Raw genomic sequence first — 16162 nt, 5'->3', positions numbered from 1 at the left:
GCCACTTAGTACAGTCTTTATAAACTCTTCATATAGCAGACGGTGGTCTCAAGTCCCCCGGTGGGTTTCCATAGGAAGAGAACAAAGGAAACCTTTAAGTGGCTTGAGCCCTGTGTAGTATTAGCACTTCATCAAAGATGCAGCTTCTCCTTTTGATCCTTAAGGTGATGGAAGGAAAATGACCCATTAGCGCTAATGGGATCTTGAAGGCAAAATCCTGTGCTTGGAAAGGGAGCTGGGTTTTTTTAAAGGTCCAGCATGTGAATGATACCCAGGATGGACATCTAGTAAGAGTCAGTTTCCTATGGACTTCAAGCTATGCTCTTACTCTTTCTTCAAGCTATGAATGACTGGTTGATTTTCATTAGTATTCTTTAAGTAGGCCATATATAGAACTGACAAGGAAATGATGGAGCTGGGGCAAAAGAAGATACAAAGAACGTGTACAAAGCCAGATATATATCAAGAAACCCTTATCTTTGGCACTGCTGTGGAATGCATGTGTGTAGGGGGTGTATATAACAGTCCCCTCTCAAGAATATTATCTGTAGAATAATCTGAAATGATACCACAAGTATCTGTTTCCCAGTAGTTGGGCAGTAACGAGAAGGAAATAGTGCACAACCTTTTTAGTTATATCTGGCTACAGACCCTGGTTCTGCCATTTACTGATTGCCTCAGTGTAGGTACATTAAGTTATACAACTTTTTCAAGAGTCAGATTTTTCATCTGTGAAATGAGTTAATAATGCCTACCCTGTAAGGCTGTGAGAATCACCGAGAATGCATGCAAGCATTGGGCACAGAGTGTACTCGGCACACGACTGCTACTGGTGTGGCAGTGTTGGTGTGTGTGGTAAGAATTATCCATTGACAGTGTACCTCATTCTATGCTGACTTGCACTGAGAAATACAGAAGAATAAGAAGTCTAAGCTCTCCCCTTGCTTCTAGTATAATTAGAGTGGTAAGATATCAACACACAGTCTTATTTTCCTTGACTTAGTTTAGAGGCATCTGTGTACTGGAAGTGTGCCTTGCACTATCCAAGAAGCAGCTTGAGAGGATTCTTTGACATGCTCCATTTGAATCCCAGCAGGATTAAAACTGGTAACATAAACAGGACAGTTGTTTAATGCATATCTTTTAATTTGACGTAAACAGACTGAGAGAAGAATTCTATGAAGACCAAGGGACAGGTTGTAAGGTTCAGGCTAAATGTACCTTATAAAATCAGAGAAAGAGAAGGATTGTATGGCCGTTGATTGTAAGCTGGAGTATTATGAAAGAGTTTAGATCAAAATAAAATATAGGATACATTACTTTGGGATGATATAAATGCACACACCAAACATGGGGAACAGCACAAATATACCAGGAAGACAAAATTAAAACAGCATTCAAGAAAGAGCACAAAAGGCCAGAATGGACTAGAAAAGAAGAATTTTCAAAAGGACCATGGTAAATAATGTTGGATAAGAAAAGTCAAAGGAAAGCCTTGAGTAACATGATAGAATTTGTGACTATTTTTTTTTTTTCCAAAGGCAATGACAAGTCCAAAAATATAAGACATGCAGGCTAGGAGAGAATGTGAAACAGCAATAATCTGGAGAGGAGAGAAGAAATTGTATTTAACATTCAACATGTGTAATTTGAGTAGGAGTGTTCTTTAGGAATCAGGATGATATCAACCAGGGGCTCAGGGATGCTGGGCCTGGAAGACTGGCTTGGGAGCCATCAACCGGAAGCAGATAAATGAAGTGGTGAAAGAAGTTTTCTCTTTTCTTCAAACAGGGAGCATAAGGCAGTTAGTGCAAGGACCTGGAATGCGTCTTCCAAGAGCAGAGTAAACATCGAGGTATAATTAGTTCTTTGACTCAGCGTTCCTGTTTATTCAGATGCATTTTTCAGTGCCTCAAACATCTCAGTTTCATTTTAATTAAAAAGAGCACACATGAAAAGGACAACTGCTTTACAGATTTGAATAGCTAAAGCTCTAGGGAAACTTAAGGAAGCTTCTGCCATCTCTTGTAAGTGGCATATGGGGGGAAAAAGGTGAAACAATGCACACTGTCTTACTTTCCAATGGGCCAGACTGGAGGAGTTTCTAGAGGCTTTGCTGAGAGGATGTGACCTTGTTTAGCAAAGCTGGAGACTGTGCTAACTTTTCTCTCAATTCTTGCTGTGATTGGCTAATAGAAAATAGTAGTCCAGTCTACCAGGCTGGACTAGTTTCTTAGAGTTATTCTGCAGGAAAGATGTCCTGCCTTACCTTTGGGAACAGTCAAACTCCACCTTCTTCCACCCCCCACCTCCACTGATTTGTATCTTTCTCTTCAATTTTCATCTTTTGTTGCATATCCACAAGTGAACATCTGCAGGTTATATCTAGACCATGTAAGTTAACACAGGCTTTCTTGGGGAGAAAAAATAAATAAAAAACTATTTTTATAACAGGTGAACCCTGTTAGATAGAAGAAAAAAATCATCTCTAGTCTCTGAAGAACAAACACTCACTTCATGTTTTTTCTGGGGAGAAAGCCGATGTTACTATTTCCTGTGATTGTTTAAATAAATGATGCTAAATTACGGAAAGCAAAAGCATGGGAAGTTGTTAATATTTCTCTAACATGTTTGAGCTTAACAGGAGACAAATGGAAGCTGTAATAATAAAGCACACATTGGATTGAACAATAAACACTATTCAAAATCACATGTGAGTTGAGGGCACAACAAATTATCATTATTGAAGTCAAAACTGATAATACAAGTGGGTTTTCTGCTCTGAGACATTAGATCTGTGTCTTTTATACATCTCTATGGGAAATCAGGTTACTTTCAGAAAACTTTCCTTTTTTGGGCAATTTTGAATCAAAAATATCAGCTAGAAACAGAAATTTCAGAGTGTCGAAAGCATTGTCTGTCTTGTTCGTAACTATAATGTCAATGTCTTACTACAGGGGAACACTAAGGTCTGAACTCCAATTTTCTTGGAGCCCCCCCACCTATTCATACACAAGTATTACACTGGGTCATAGATGACGCAGGAATTCTACTTATCTCTTTGTGAGAGAGAGGCAAGTGAAAAGTAGCTGTCATATCTAAAAATCAAACTTGGAAGTCATAAGAATTCTATCCACTTGTTGGAATTTAGATACCTAACATTTATGATTATAGAAGCAAATTGACTTTGTGTTTGTGAGATCAGTCAAGGAGCATGCAGGTGGGTTCCGCTTCATCCTGGAAATATGTGTTATTTAGTTTGGACTCCGCAAACATTTATTACCGTTACTTTTCCCCACTAGTCAGGTTATTCCTGTAGTCAAAATACTCCTGTATTTTGTGGCAGTGGAACTGTACAAACTGGTCACTTGACACATGGCATGTACAGTATACAAACCAGTGCAGATTAAGTGAAAATTATCCTAGATTCAGGACACCTGGGCTTGGAATCAGACCTGCCATTTTTTCTGGCTTTGAACCACTGAACCATAGTGTCTGTGTCTGTAACATGTGTCTATGATAACCTTTATTTCTTTTGTAGCTCATCAGGTGAAAACTAAATGACACAATCTATGTGCAAGTATTTGGTAACGCAATGGCAACCCACTCCAGTACTCTTGCCTAGAAAATCCCATGGATGGAGGAGTCTGGTAGGCTGCAGTCCATGGGGTCGCTGAGGGTCGGACATGACTGAGCGACTTCACTTTCACTTTTCACTTTCACGCATTGGAGAAGGAAATGGCAACCCACTCCAGTGTTCTTGCCTGGAGAATCCTGGGGATGGGGGAGCCTGGTGGGCTTCTGTCTATGGGGTCACACAGAGTCGGACACGACTGAAGTGACTTAGCAGCAGCAGCAGCAGGGCATTACATCAATGTCAGTTATTATTATTAAGTCAGAGCTATCTTTTCTGGTTTTGGTCATAGCAACACTTGCACTGATCATGAAGGATTCAAACCAGTGAAAAGTATGATTGTAAAACTTAATTTCTTTGTGTGTTTAGCCAACAGACTCTAAGGCAAAGCCGGTGGGCATATTAAACGGGAACTAATAAAGTGAAGTTGCTATGGAGGGGCATGCAGTAATCCATTTTAAATCACACGATGTCAGTGGCAATGTGGCAGACAGGGTGCGAGTTCAGGCATATCAGTTCTTGTCAAGCTAACTGTGTCTCGTGCTCAGTGACTTTACCTTTTGGTTAAAAACAGGGTTCAGGTATTTTCATTGTTTTCACATTTTCCCATCCGAGTGACAGCCAGTTTAGAAACTACAGATATCCTTCAGCAGCAAACAATCCTGTCGCTGTTTCATGTTTCGTTCCCCACTCCCTGGGTGTTGCTCTTCGGGACTGCCTACTGCCTTGCAGAAATTCCTCTCGCACATACTGTCACACCTGATATGTGCACAGACCTCCATGTGAACAGTGCTTTGCCATCTCTTGTTTCATCTGATCCTCATACCAAATCTTCACAATAAGCAGGAAGAGGTTACTATCCTCACCTGACAGGTAAGGAAACAACCCTTCTGAAAAGGTAAGTGACCTCCCCAAGGCAATTCAACCACTCCCAGGAGAGTAACACTGGCACCCCAGCCTCTAAGTCCCAGGTGACCTCTCTTCCCACTGCAACACACTGCCTCCTAGTTTTACTAAAAGCTTTCTCGACGACAGGAAGAGAATGGGTAGAAGAGGAGTTTAGAAATGACAGAACCAGAGACTTATAACTAGGGGGCCCGTAAGAGGAGCTGCCCAAATTTATCTTTCCTGAGATTTTGAGGAGCTCTGGATAACAATTTGAGCTTTCTTTCTTTTTCAAAATAACTTATATTATTTCAAAGAAATTTTCTTTTCCTATTTAAAAATGAATGCACACTTTTTTGGGGGGAGGGGAAGATCTAGCAGGGTACAGAGTAAGTATAAAAGGAAGGTTCTTGCCCATCATAATGGCCTGTTTAATGCAGGTCAAAAATGGCACCTGCTCTCAACTTAGATATAGGGGGAAGTCACCAGGGTTTTCTGGAGAGCTTGAAAGGACAAAGTGATACAAAGCACACAAAAAAGCTTTACAGACATTGTCAAAAAGCTTCCAAAATATTATGAGCTTCAGGGACAAATAAAACTCTTATTTTTTACTTAGGTACCTGAACTTTTCTGTATTTTTTCCCCCAAAGAATGAATTGCTTCTATGCTTAAAGGATGGAATATTCTCAATCAGGTCATCAAATCCCACTGGACCAGTATAAAATTCCTTAGGGCAGGTCCCCAAACACTTTGTCCTTCCAATATTTAAATTACCCTTAAGGAGAAATGCAGATAATTAACAGTAATGATCAAAAAGTGGGGCTGGATGTGCAGGGAACTTTCCCTTAAAGCTAGGAGAATGGAGGGCTTTACCAGTTTAATGGTCTAGCCAACAGCCTGCTGGAACAAGCTGATGATGGAAGAACAGGCTACTCTCCAATCATCCAATCAAATTCTACATTTGCCTGGGCCTGCTTTAGGCATCTATAAATGCAAATGTTCTATGGAATGCATATTAAGGACACAGAGCAATTAAAATTGTTGGCTGTCGTATTTGAGGAAGACTTCAGGGGCTAAGGAAACAGACCCAAGATATAGGTTCTACACAAGGCATAGAGATGGGAAGAGCATGTGGAAAGTGAACGGGAAAATATCCAGTTATTGTGCAATTACCAGAAGTGACATTTTCAGTGCTACAGCACTACACAGGTATTATAGCAATGTCAAATGTTCTGAAGAACTACATTTTACACAAGGGAAGAAATACTTTCTTTTATTACATGACATTTTTCTCTAAGATTTTTCCATGAACCAGAGCAGAAGGATGATTTTGGGATGACTCAAGTGCATTATATTTATTGTGTACTTTATTTCCATTATTGTTATATTGTGATATAAATAAAATAGTTATACAACTCAAACCATAATGAAGAATCAGATCATCACCCTAGACTCTTACTAGGGTATGCAACCTAGACCTCTCGCACGTGCAGTTCACAGTAGAGTTGGTGCTCCTAGGAGAATCTAATGCTGCCGCTGATGTGACGGGAGGCACAGGCAGGAATGCGAGTGATGGCAAGTGGCTGTAGAAACAGTTGAAACTTCACTCTGCTCATGTGCCATTCACCTCCTGTTGTGCGGCCTGGTTCCTAACAGGCCAAGAACTGGTAATAGTACATGGCCCCAGGGATTGGGGACCCTTGTTGTAGATAACTTGTTTTGTGTTTCCTGCAGTTGAGGAATACAGAATTGCTGTGTTATAGATATAGTACACTAGTACAGAACTTTAAAGAGCTTGAAGAAGTCTTTATACAGTCTCTGATCTCCACAGAAAAACCAGTGGTGGAATCTAAACAGTGAGTGTGTGGAAGGGGAATGGTGGGGTTCAGACAGAACCTAGTACAGTCTGGCTGCTGCTGCTGCTAAGTCACTTCAGTCGTGTCCGACTCTGTGTGACCCCATAGACGGAAGCCCACTAGGCTCCCCCATCCCTAGGATTCTCCAGGCAAGAACACTGGAGTGGGTTGCCATTTCCTTCTCCAATGTGTGAAAGTGAAGTCGCTCAGTCGTGTCCGACCCTTAGCGACCCCACAGACTGCAGCCTACCAGGCTCCTCCATCCATGGGATTTTCTAGGTGATAGTACTGGAGTGGCTTGCCATTGCCTTCTCCGACAGTCTGGCTAGGAATGCTAATACCCAGCCTCTAAGAAATCTGGGAATAATAGCTGGGCTGTCCTGCACCAGGGCAGTTATGAGAAAGTAGCCTATGAGAATGTTGCCAATGCCTGTCATATCCAGGTGGGCCTTACAAACCCTTTGCCTTATAAACATTTGGGCTTTAAAGAACGCACTGGTTGAGCTTCTGCATGGTTGTGAGGATTAAATGAAATCTTATGAGTAAAATACTTATAAGAGTTCATGGGATATGATCAGCTCTCAGAAATAGCTAAACTAATTATCACTGTTATTTGATTTTACTGTCACTACTGTTTAGGTGAGAAGTTTAACTTTCCTAAACTTCAGTTTCATCATCTACAATGTGGATAAGTACAGCAGCCTTACCAATTAGCCACAAAAAAATAAGGGAATAATATATGTAAATCTTGTAGCTAGTGCTTACTGAAAAGCAGATGATGATGAAGATGGTATGGGGGACCTTGCCTAAGGATACACAGAAATAAATGGTAGAGACTCTATTTCACCAAGTCTGTCTGACCCCGTGCCTGAACCTTAATTACAAAGCTTTATTGCTTCTTGCATTACCCTTAAGAAAAACCACAACAATTAATTGCAAAGGCCAAGGAAGGGCCCCTTGTAAGAGTGGACACTGAAAACCATATTAATGTGGCATTAACAGGAAAGCCTGATTGACCTAATTCGGTTCTGAAGTAGCACTGGAGGTCCCCTCCATTTTATGAAAATGATGGGCCAGCAGCAGCACAGTGGCATTAACAATGTGCTTTCCTAGTGAGTAAAGACAGCAGAACCAGCTTTGCAGCTTCTCTACAGTAGCAGGGGGGACTTTGTACTACACCCACCCAATTTTCCAGTCTATTCCAATTTCGACCTATGGCTCCAGACAAACTGTCCAGGGTCAGGGTAGAAGCTAGATGTCCTGTGAGTCACAGCAAAAGTGGGCTGGAGATGAATTATCAAGAAATCCTAACTCAATGGAACAACTGCCTGAAAATAATAGTAGTATTTACTTCTGAGATGTATAACGAGCAATTGAAACATTACCCAGATGCCAGCTGGGGCCCCTCTTTCCTTACAGTTCTAGAGAAGCCTTGTTTGAATCTTTCCAATCCACAGAGGATGAGAATCTAGCTTCCTTCCTCCTGTGTTCCTGTGAATTCCAGGGAGACTATGACTTCTGCTTTGGCTTCTGTATCCCCTGAGCCGCCTCATTCCCGACGAACACAGTCTCTGTCTCCACCACAAAGTACTTTTGTCCAACCCAAGCATTTATGATCTTAGTCATCTGAACAAGTTGGTGCCACACAATGCCTGGTTTCCCACTATCTAGATGACTGTAGCCTCAATCCCCAGCCCCTGCTCCATCCCCTCGATTTTTGCACAGCAGCTTCAAGGTCACCTTTTGAAGCCCTTGATGGCTCTGCTTACACCCCAAGTAGACTGTCCAAATAGTTCTTCAAGCAAATCCAGGGTGCCATATTTCTTCAGTGTGACCCTGCCTCCTGATCACAGATTGGACGTGCATTCCAATCAAATTTACTCCCCCAAGAATGTGGCACTGGGACTCACTCCTAAACTCAAGTGAGTTGCTCTGGGTATTTGAGTTGGTCAGGGGTGGAAGGCCAAGTCTGGGGAAGCCAAAATTTTGCCAATGCTGGTGAAAGCAGATAAAACCAGTGTGCAGAGAAGGAGAGCATGTGGCCTCCCTGTGAAGCCGGGAGAAGGCAGCTCCCAGCCCTGGTGGAGACCGGGAGAGGAAGAGAGGCTGGCTTGTTGCTGACAGCTTTCCTGATATGTTCTCAAGAGCTCCAGCTGTAAGCTTTCTCTTTCTTGCCCTTGAGCTCCTGGAGTGCTACACTCTGCCCCATTTCCTCATTTAAGTTCATCTGAATGGGTTTATGATGCTTCTTGTACCCCCCGAAAATCTCTGTCTTTCTCTCCACTCAGGGGGAAAAAAAAAACAGAAGAGGAAGGTCTAAGAGCAATGAAAGCTAAAGACTTAAGTCCTTCTTCAGTGAGAGAGATGACATCAAACTTGCCTTCCCAGATGGTCCTAATGTCGGGAGCTTTTGGCTGAGAAGCTCAGCCTCTAAGAAGACAGTGCAGCCACACTCCTGATGCTCCCTGAAGAGGGACACATGTGGAAGTCCTAGCTGTGATGAGGCTGAGGTCCTGTGAGCAGTCACCTGGTCCTTAAGGACTCAGCTCTGGGCACATGCAGGCATTTTGTTCTTTACAGCACCCACAGCACCAGCTTTAAGAGCTCATCTTCTGTCGTCCCCTTCTCCTCCTGCCTTCAATCTTTCCCAACATCAGAGTCTTTTCCAGTAAGTTACGGGAAGGACAGAGGTCCTTAAAGTTGCACCAGAAAAAAAAAAAAAAAAGCTAATGGGTGGCCCACATGCTACCAGGCTTCATCTCGCGCCTGCGGCCAACCATACAAACTGGTTTCTCTGGTGAGTCCACAGGAGGCCTCCCCTTTATTTTCTGCATGCGCTCCAGGTGGTCAATAGCAGTCAACTGAGGTGAATCCAAGAAACATTAAGACAATTTGTTTTCCCTGGTCTATTGTGAAAAGTGTTAAACTGGGGATTTGAATACCAGCCAGATCCAGAACACTATCTGACTGGTTGTACACAGTCTCTCCTGAGCACGTTTCTCTCATCCGTAAAAGGAAAGGCTCAGATCAAAGTGTCTCCCAGATCCTTTCGAATAAAAAGTTCCCAGGATTGTAACAGTGGGAAAAGAAATTTTAGATAATAGAGTTGATGGGAGTTGGGAAAAAAAAACACACTAAGCATAGTAAAACAATGCCCAAAGTAGAAGAGATTCCAAAAAAATTATCAATACATGAGTGAAGGAATTGAAAAAAAAAAAAAAGAACCTGGAGAGGTGGGATGGAGTGGGATGTGGGAGGGAGCTTTAAGAGGGAGGGAACATATGTATACTTATGGCTGATTCATGTTGATGTATGGCAGAAACCAATACAACATTGTAAAGCAACTATCCTCCAATTAAAAGAAATTAAAAAAGAAAACAGAGTCAGAGTTGCTGGTAGGGAATAAAGAACTTAAACTCTTTGGCAGTCAGGGAAGCTGGTCCAAGGGTTTTAAGGAAGCAGAAGGAAGAGCTGCCAAGCAACACATTAGACAGCAGGTCCGAGGCAACTGGGCATGAGGAAGAAAGGATGCCTTGGTGGAGGGGGGCGGTGCTGGGTGTTGATGGGGAGGGAGAGTGGGATTAAAGCAAACTGACAAATGCATTATAGTACAAAGAAGAGAATGAGATTGATCTCTGCAAAGCCTGAGATTTCAATGGAGAAGTCAGGAGAGAAACAATAGTTTCATTTCTCCAATTGTCTTTCAGTTCTTATGTGGGAAACGGCTTAACAAAAATGTCAAGTCTCACTTTTATGTACTCAGAGCCCAATTGTCTCTGTTCTGCACTGTGACAATTGCCTCCAGAGTGGCCTCTTTCCTTAGCCCATCCTCTGTACTGAAGTCAAAAGAATGATTCTTAAGCGTTCCATAATACTCCACTCTCCCACCTAAAACCCCTTCATTCCCTCCTCTTCACCTTCTGCCGTGTTGCTTGGCACCTTCAGAATAAGCAAATCACCCTGCTCTGAGAAGCTATGAGAGCCTTCCAACACCAGCCTCCTCCCCAGGGACCATCTTTTAAGCTCCAGTTTAATCCCATGTAAATCTACCTCTGTGTTTATAACTGCTCGGTCTGAGGAAGTAAGCCTGACCACAAGCAGCAGGGCAAAAGCCCATGAAGCTGTGTTCTAGAAAGGTCCACTCACCATATTAGAGCACTTGTCTTTGTGGAAATCTGAAAGTGAGAAGAAGAGGAGAGTAGACAGAAGTGGAAAAACATACAGGAGAGAAAGTAACAGGTAGAAGCCATGTGGCAGAAGCAGAAGGATCTACATGGGAGCAGACACAGCAGAGAGAGGGTTGGGGGTGCAGCCCTGGATTAGGGAGCAGTGGGTACTCCCGATGGCTCAGCGATAAAGAATCCACCTGCAATGCAGTAGCCTCAGGAGATGCTGGTTCAATCCCTGGGTTGGGAAGATCCCATGTAGAGGGCATGGCAACAGACTCCAGTATTCTTGCCTGGAGAATTCCACGGGCAGAAGAGCCTGGAGGGCTACAATCCAAAGGGTCGCAAAGAGTCAGACACGACTGAAGCAACTCATCACGCATGTACACACGGGCCCTTGTATCCAAGGAAACACTTATGAGGGTTGCTCTTGAGACCCCAGTATGACAATCAGAACAAAGTTCTTATTCTCTGCATGGCTGCACTGTTCAGTAGCTGAAAGGATGTCTGGTCTCTCTTACTTCCTAATGGGTCCTTAAAATAATCTCCCATTAGCTGAAGTAATGTGAGTAAATCTCTTTCCCTTTCAAACTGAAAAAAAACAAAACAAAGAAAAATAAAAGCAATAAAGACAGCCTAACCAACAGGACATACAACATGTTTAATGCCATCTTCTGCTTTAAGGCTAAGCTCAAAGTCAGACTCTGAAAGTTTTGTATTTGAGTAAATTATCTGGGCAAGGCAAGCAGGCTATCAGATGTCACTTGGCTGAGTACACAAAGCCAGGCTGTATTTAAACATGATCAGAGCTTTGGAACAGAATCTGGATCACTGATGTTGTACAGTAATGATTTGTCAAAAACACAGAAGAAAGAGGGGGGCTATGTGGTCTACCTGGGTAGGTAGTTGAGTAACAGAGACTGATATGAGATCAAGACGAAAAGAGCAAGAATACTACTCACCTTCCAATCTCTGCTTAGAGACTGAACCTATTTGTAAGGAAAGCCCTGGTCGGGTTGTCTCTGCCTAGGGGAGCTCTTAGTGGCTCAGAAGCCGGATAAACAATAGCAGGTGTTTGCTTTTCAAGGTAGGTGTAAGGAGGGCTATGAGGGAGGTTAACAAGCAGACGATGCTCATGGTGGTGACAAGGGAAGAGACACAGAACGGGAGGACAGAGGGAATGCTCGCTCAGGGCCCATGGGGGCAAGCAACATGGGGTATGAAAGAGAAGAAAGGGCCAAGCTCTGTCTGAGCTGGCCTACAATTGCCCTGTAAGTGAATTATTCCCTTTAAAGTAATTTTGCTAAGTGGCCACCTGAGGGCACTGTATCCTCTGCACCTAGGAATCATTTATTTTCTCATGAAGGAAATTTTCCTCAATTTGCTGAAGGATAAACTTAAGTAACGCCTTAAGGAAGGGGGCCCATACACCCAAGGAACACTGGGGTTTGGGGAGGAGGCAAAGATGACCCTTCCCTCCATTTTTGTTCTTGAACTAGATTAACGAATGAGCAAGACTGACCTCAATTCAAATCCCTGGGTAATCAATTCAAGGAGTAAGTAAAATAACCTCATTTAAATCTATTTTTTAATGTAAAAATTAAGTTTGAATAATAAGTAGTTCCCTAAACAGTATTTTATAATGTCAGAGACTGTGTAAAATAGAGAAAAAAACCACATAAATAATTAAAAAATCCATTTAGTGTTCCAGCAGCAGCAGGGAGTCAATATATAGGAGCTCCTGCCCATGTACATACACATGCAAGCAAATAGATGTGTCAACTGCAGGAACAAGGGAAGGGACAGCAGGAGGAGTTAAGCCAACCCTTTCTCTTTCTAAAGGGGGCAGGACTCAGAAGTTCCACCATGCAAGTAGGTACAGCTGTGTTAGGCAATCGCTGCATAGGTCAAGTTTCTGCTGCTCTTTCCATAGCAAGAGCTTGTACATAAAAGCCAGAGAGAATGGGACACAAACAGCTGGGAAATAAAGATGAAAGCAAAACTGTGTCAGCGGGGAGAGACACGCAACCCCCTGAGAACGTGGCAGTGTCATGAAAGACAATTTGAACAAGGTCACAGGCGGGAATTCTTCTCAGAGACAATTAAGACTCTCGCCTATCTCTGACCACCTTCTTCCCAGTAAACCAGGGAAATGGGATAATTGGCCCCTAGCTTGCACATTTCCACACTAAACCACTGTCTATATAATGAAACAGAATCACAAACAGAAGCATGTGTTATTCTGAAGACTAACCGCGGAATTCTGGTTGGGCAAAAAAACAAAGTCGGCTTCCCAGCGCCAGCGGAGACGAGAAAGACGCTTCCCCCGCCCCACCAGCCTCACGGCAGGTTTTGCAGCCTTATGCTGCCCTCTAGTGTCTTTTTCTGGTATGGTTACATAAGAAATAATATTCCCAAGGCTCCTGAAGCAACCAAAGATCACTTTGGCTGAGAACTAGGAAAACAAAAGTAAAATCCTAATATGAAAGCAAAAGCAGGCTTCGCACTAAAATTCAAAAGTGAGTTAAATTTGGCCTCAGCATAGACAGTGCATTTGTTCAGGGCTTTGAACTACAGCATCTGGATTTGAGTGTAGGAGACCTGCATTGGATCCCTCGGTCTGGAAGATCCCTTAGAAAATGCAATGGATACTCACTCAGTATTCTTGCCTGAAGAAGTTCATGGAGAGAGGAGCCTCGTGGGCCCCAGTCCATGGGGTTGCAAAGAGTCAGACAGGTCTGAGCAACTAACATTTTCACTTTAAAAGTGCAGACACCTGGCCTTCCCTGTGTATCATTCTCAAAAGATCATTGCTTCAGTCTGTCTGAGAAGGGTGCAGAAATATGAACCCCATGAACCCACCACAAAACTGATGTTTTTAATCAGGAAGACCTCACTCTGAGAGGAACTAAAGATTGTGGCAATGACCGTACACAGAGTGTAGACTAAACCTGATCATTTTATTTCTATAAGGGCAAAAACCAAAACAAAATAAAATCATTATCTAAAGTCAGTCACCTTTCATTGTTCTTGCATTTAGAGTGGCTGAGTCCTACATGACTAGCTAGCGTGCAAAGGAAACAGTGCTGTTAAAAAGGAATGAAATTGGGTTATTTGTACTGATGTGGATGTACCTAGAGTCTGTCATTCAGAATGAAATAAGTTAGAAAAAGAAAAACAAATATAGTATATTAACGCCTATATGTGGAGTCTAGAAAAACAGTACAGATGAACCTATTTGCAGGGCAGGAATAGGATGGGAGGAGGAGTGGATGGAGGGGGAGTGAACCAGGAGACTGGGATTGGCGAATGTGCATGGCCACGTGTGAAACAGACGGTGGGAACCCGTGTATAGCAGAGAGCTCAGCGTGGTGGTCTATCTGACCCAGAGGAATGGCATGCGGGGCGGGGTGAGGGGGCTCACAGAGGGAGGGGGTATATGTATAAGTACAGCTGATTCACTTCGCTGCACAGCACAAACACAACACTGGAGGCAACTAGACCCACCCCTCACCCCAGAAAATCAGAGTGAAGAGCGCCTGTGGATGTTCTCCTTTCTCATTGAGCCTTCCTAATTCCAGAGGCATCCAGGTGGGAAGGAGAAACAAGGCCTCGTTCCTCATCCTTCAGGTAACTCTGAGAACTTCCCTCCTCTAATACTCTACATGGTGATGCCTGATTTCTTTCGGAGTCCTGATGTGGCTCCAGGGAATCTTGTTCTCCGTCCTGTAAATGTTCGCTTAGTGTCAGCCTTCTTGGAACAGAAAGTTCTTTGTGACAGGAACCCTACCGCCCTTTTCTCTGCCATGCTCTCCACACGGAGCACAAAATAAACACTTAGTTAATATGCCTCATCTGACCAGGGCCCCTGGCTGCACACACCAAAATGCTGTGCTTGCAGAAGCAGGGAGCTGTCCACCCCAGGACCACAGGTTCTCCTCAGGTTCCCTCTTGCTGGGGGCACACAAGGCAAGGGGGCTTCTTGGGGTTACTGTTGCCATTGAATCACACATCCAACTGCAGGTCCACAGCTGTGCCTTTTAATGTTTACGTTTTAATTTTAGAAACTTGCTTTCACTTTCTGGCACACTCTGGTAAGTCTAAACACAAAGGAATTTCACAAGGTAAAGGGGGCATAATCATTAGCACAGAATCTCTGTGTCCACCTGAGAAATTTACTTCAAATGTAAATTGTGTTATTTTTTTAAACACAAAGGCACTCAGTCAGAAGTCAAAAATTACCATCTTCATATTATATAAAATATTATTTTCAATTCATAGTTTTCATTTTTATTACAGATAAGCCTTTCTGATATTCAGAATCACAAAACACTCCATGCTTTAATAAAAATCAGCTCTGAGGGTTTTTTAGGTTTGTAAAAGTCTCTTCCACCACTAGAAAGAATCCCATATGATGTCATCCAATTACCCTCACTCTGATTTTTTAACGAACAATAGGCAAATATTTTCCAGGAGACAGCGTCCTACTTGCCCTATAAAATACCCGCTGCCTGGCACTGCTTCTCTCTTAGATCTGAGCAGTTCTGCGCATGTCACAGACTTCAACCATGAACTGCTTCTTTTCCAGTCATTTTAGCCTCCCACCTGGTGTTCACAGTTTCTAGGGAAACTCATTTATGCTTACCGAGGTCTCTTCCTACACAAACAGAACCCCATTTTGCTTTCGCTTTGGTGTCTGACACGGCCAGCACACTGACTGCCACAATCTCTTCCTTTTCCTTGACAATCAACACCTGAGCCTGCTGTGCCAAACTGGGGCCCCCACGAGATAGGGACTGAAAACGCCCTCTCTTCACTTCAGTCAGAGAGAAGAAACAGGGTTAGCCTGTAAAATAGCATTTCCTTTGAGTTGCATTTTACCTTTTGAGCTAAGCTATTAGATTCGTGGGCATAAACAGGCTCTCTTTGAAGTTAACAAGAGGCTGACTCTGAGACAAGGGTAAGTTACAGCCATCACCACATCCTTTATGTGTTAGACAAATAAAGTACCGGGATTCTAAATATATTCTGCAATTACAGAAAGTGAAATCCTTTTCTTTCTTCTTTCACCCTGCTTAGAAAGAATATTTTTTCTCTAGAAAGAAAGATTTTCTCTTTCCAGTTCCCAACTCCCCTATGTATTTGTCTTTCAAATCAAAGGGAAAGATCTTATCAATATAAATGAACAGCTCTTGCCAGGCAAACATGTGACCATGATGATTCCCACAGGGCTTTGGAATATATCAGGACAGAACAGAAGGAGCCATGGATGGGGGCGTGTGTCAGAACTGAGGTTATGTTTTGGTCTGCTGAAGCAGTTGTTTTAACCCTGGGCAAGTCATTCAAAGCTCAATTTCCTGCAATAGTATTAAAGTGCTAATAACCACTTGTTCAATGCTTGCTGTCATGGTAAATGAGATAGAATCTATGGGTATGCTCTGAGTGAATCACAAAGTCCCATTCAAACAGAAACTTCTGCTATTTCCTCCTATTACTGACAAGTTTTCTAAGCATTTTGTCTTGCTCATTTGAGTAATCAAGTATCAATAAGGAAGGAAAAAAGTCTGTTAAGACTTTCTTAGCAGCTGGTGAAAGAATATTTGCATTTGTGTATGTGGGTT

At 42.8% G+C, this 16162-nt stretch overlaps 1 protein-coding gene across 2 annotated transcripts in view; it reads right to left on the bottom strand.

The window, feature by feature from the left end:
• LOC148776201 (neurexin-1-beta) overlaps nucleotides 1-16162 on the bottom strand; it is a 795940-nt gene that overhangs the window by 637872 nt on the left and 141906 nt on the right. The window lies entirely within an intron of this gene.

This window comes from Moschus berezovskii, chromosome 11 (genome assembly GCF_049115385.1).
Source record: "Moschus berezovskii isolate FMDL1 chromosome 11, NW_MosBer_1.0, whole genome shotgun sequence".
Taxonomy (NCBI): Eukaryota; Metazoa; Chordata; class Mammalia; order Artiodactyla; family Moschidae; genus Moschus; species Moschus berezovskii.
Note: the sequence above shows the minus strand (reverse complement) of the source record. Positions and strands in the feature narration are given on the sequence as shown.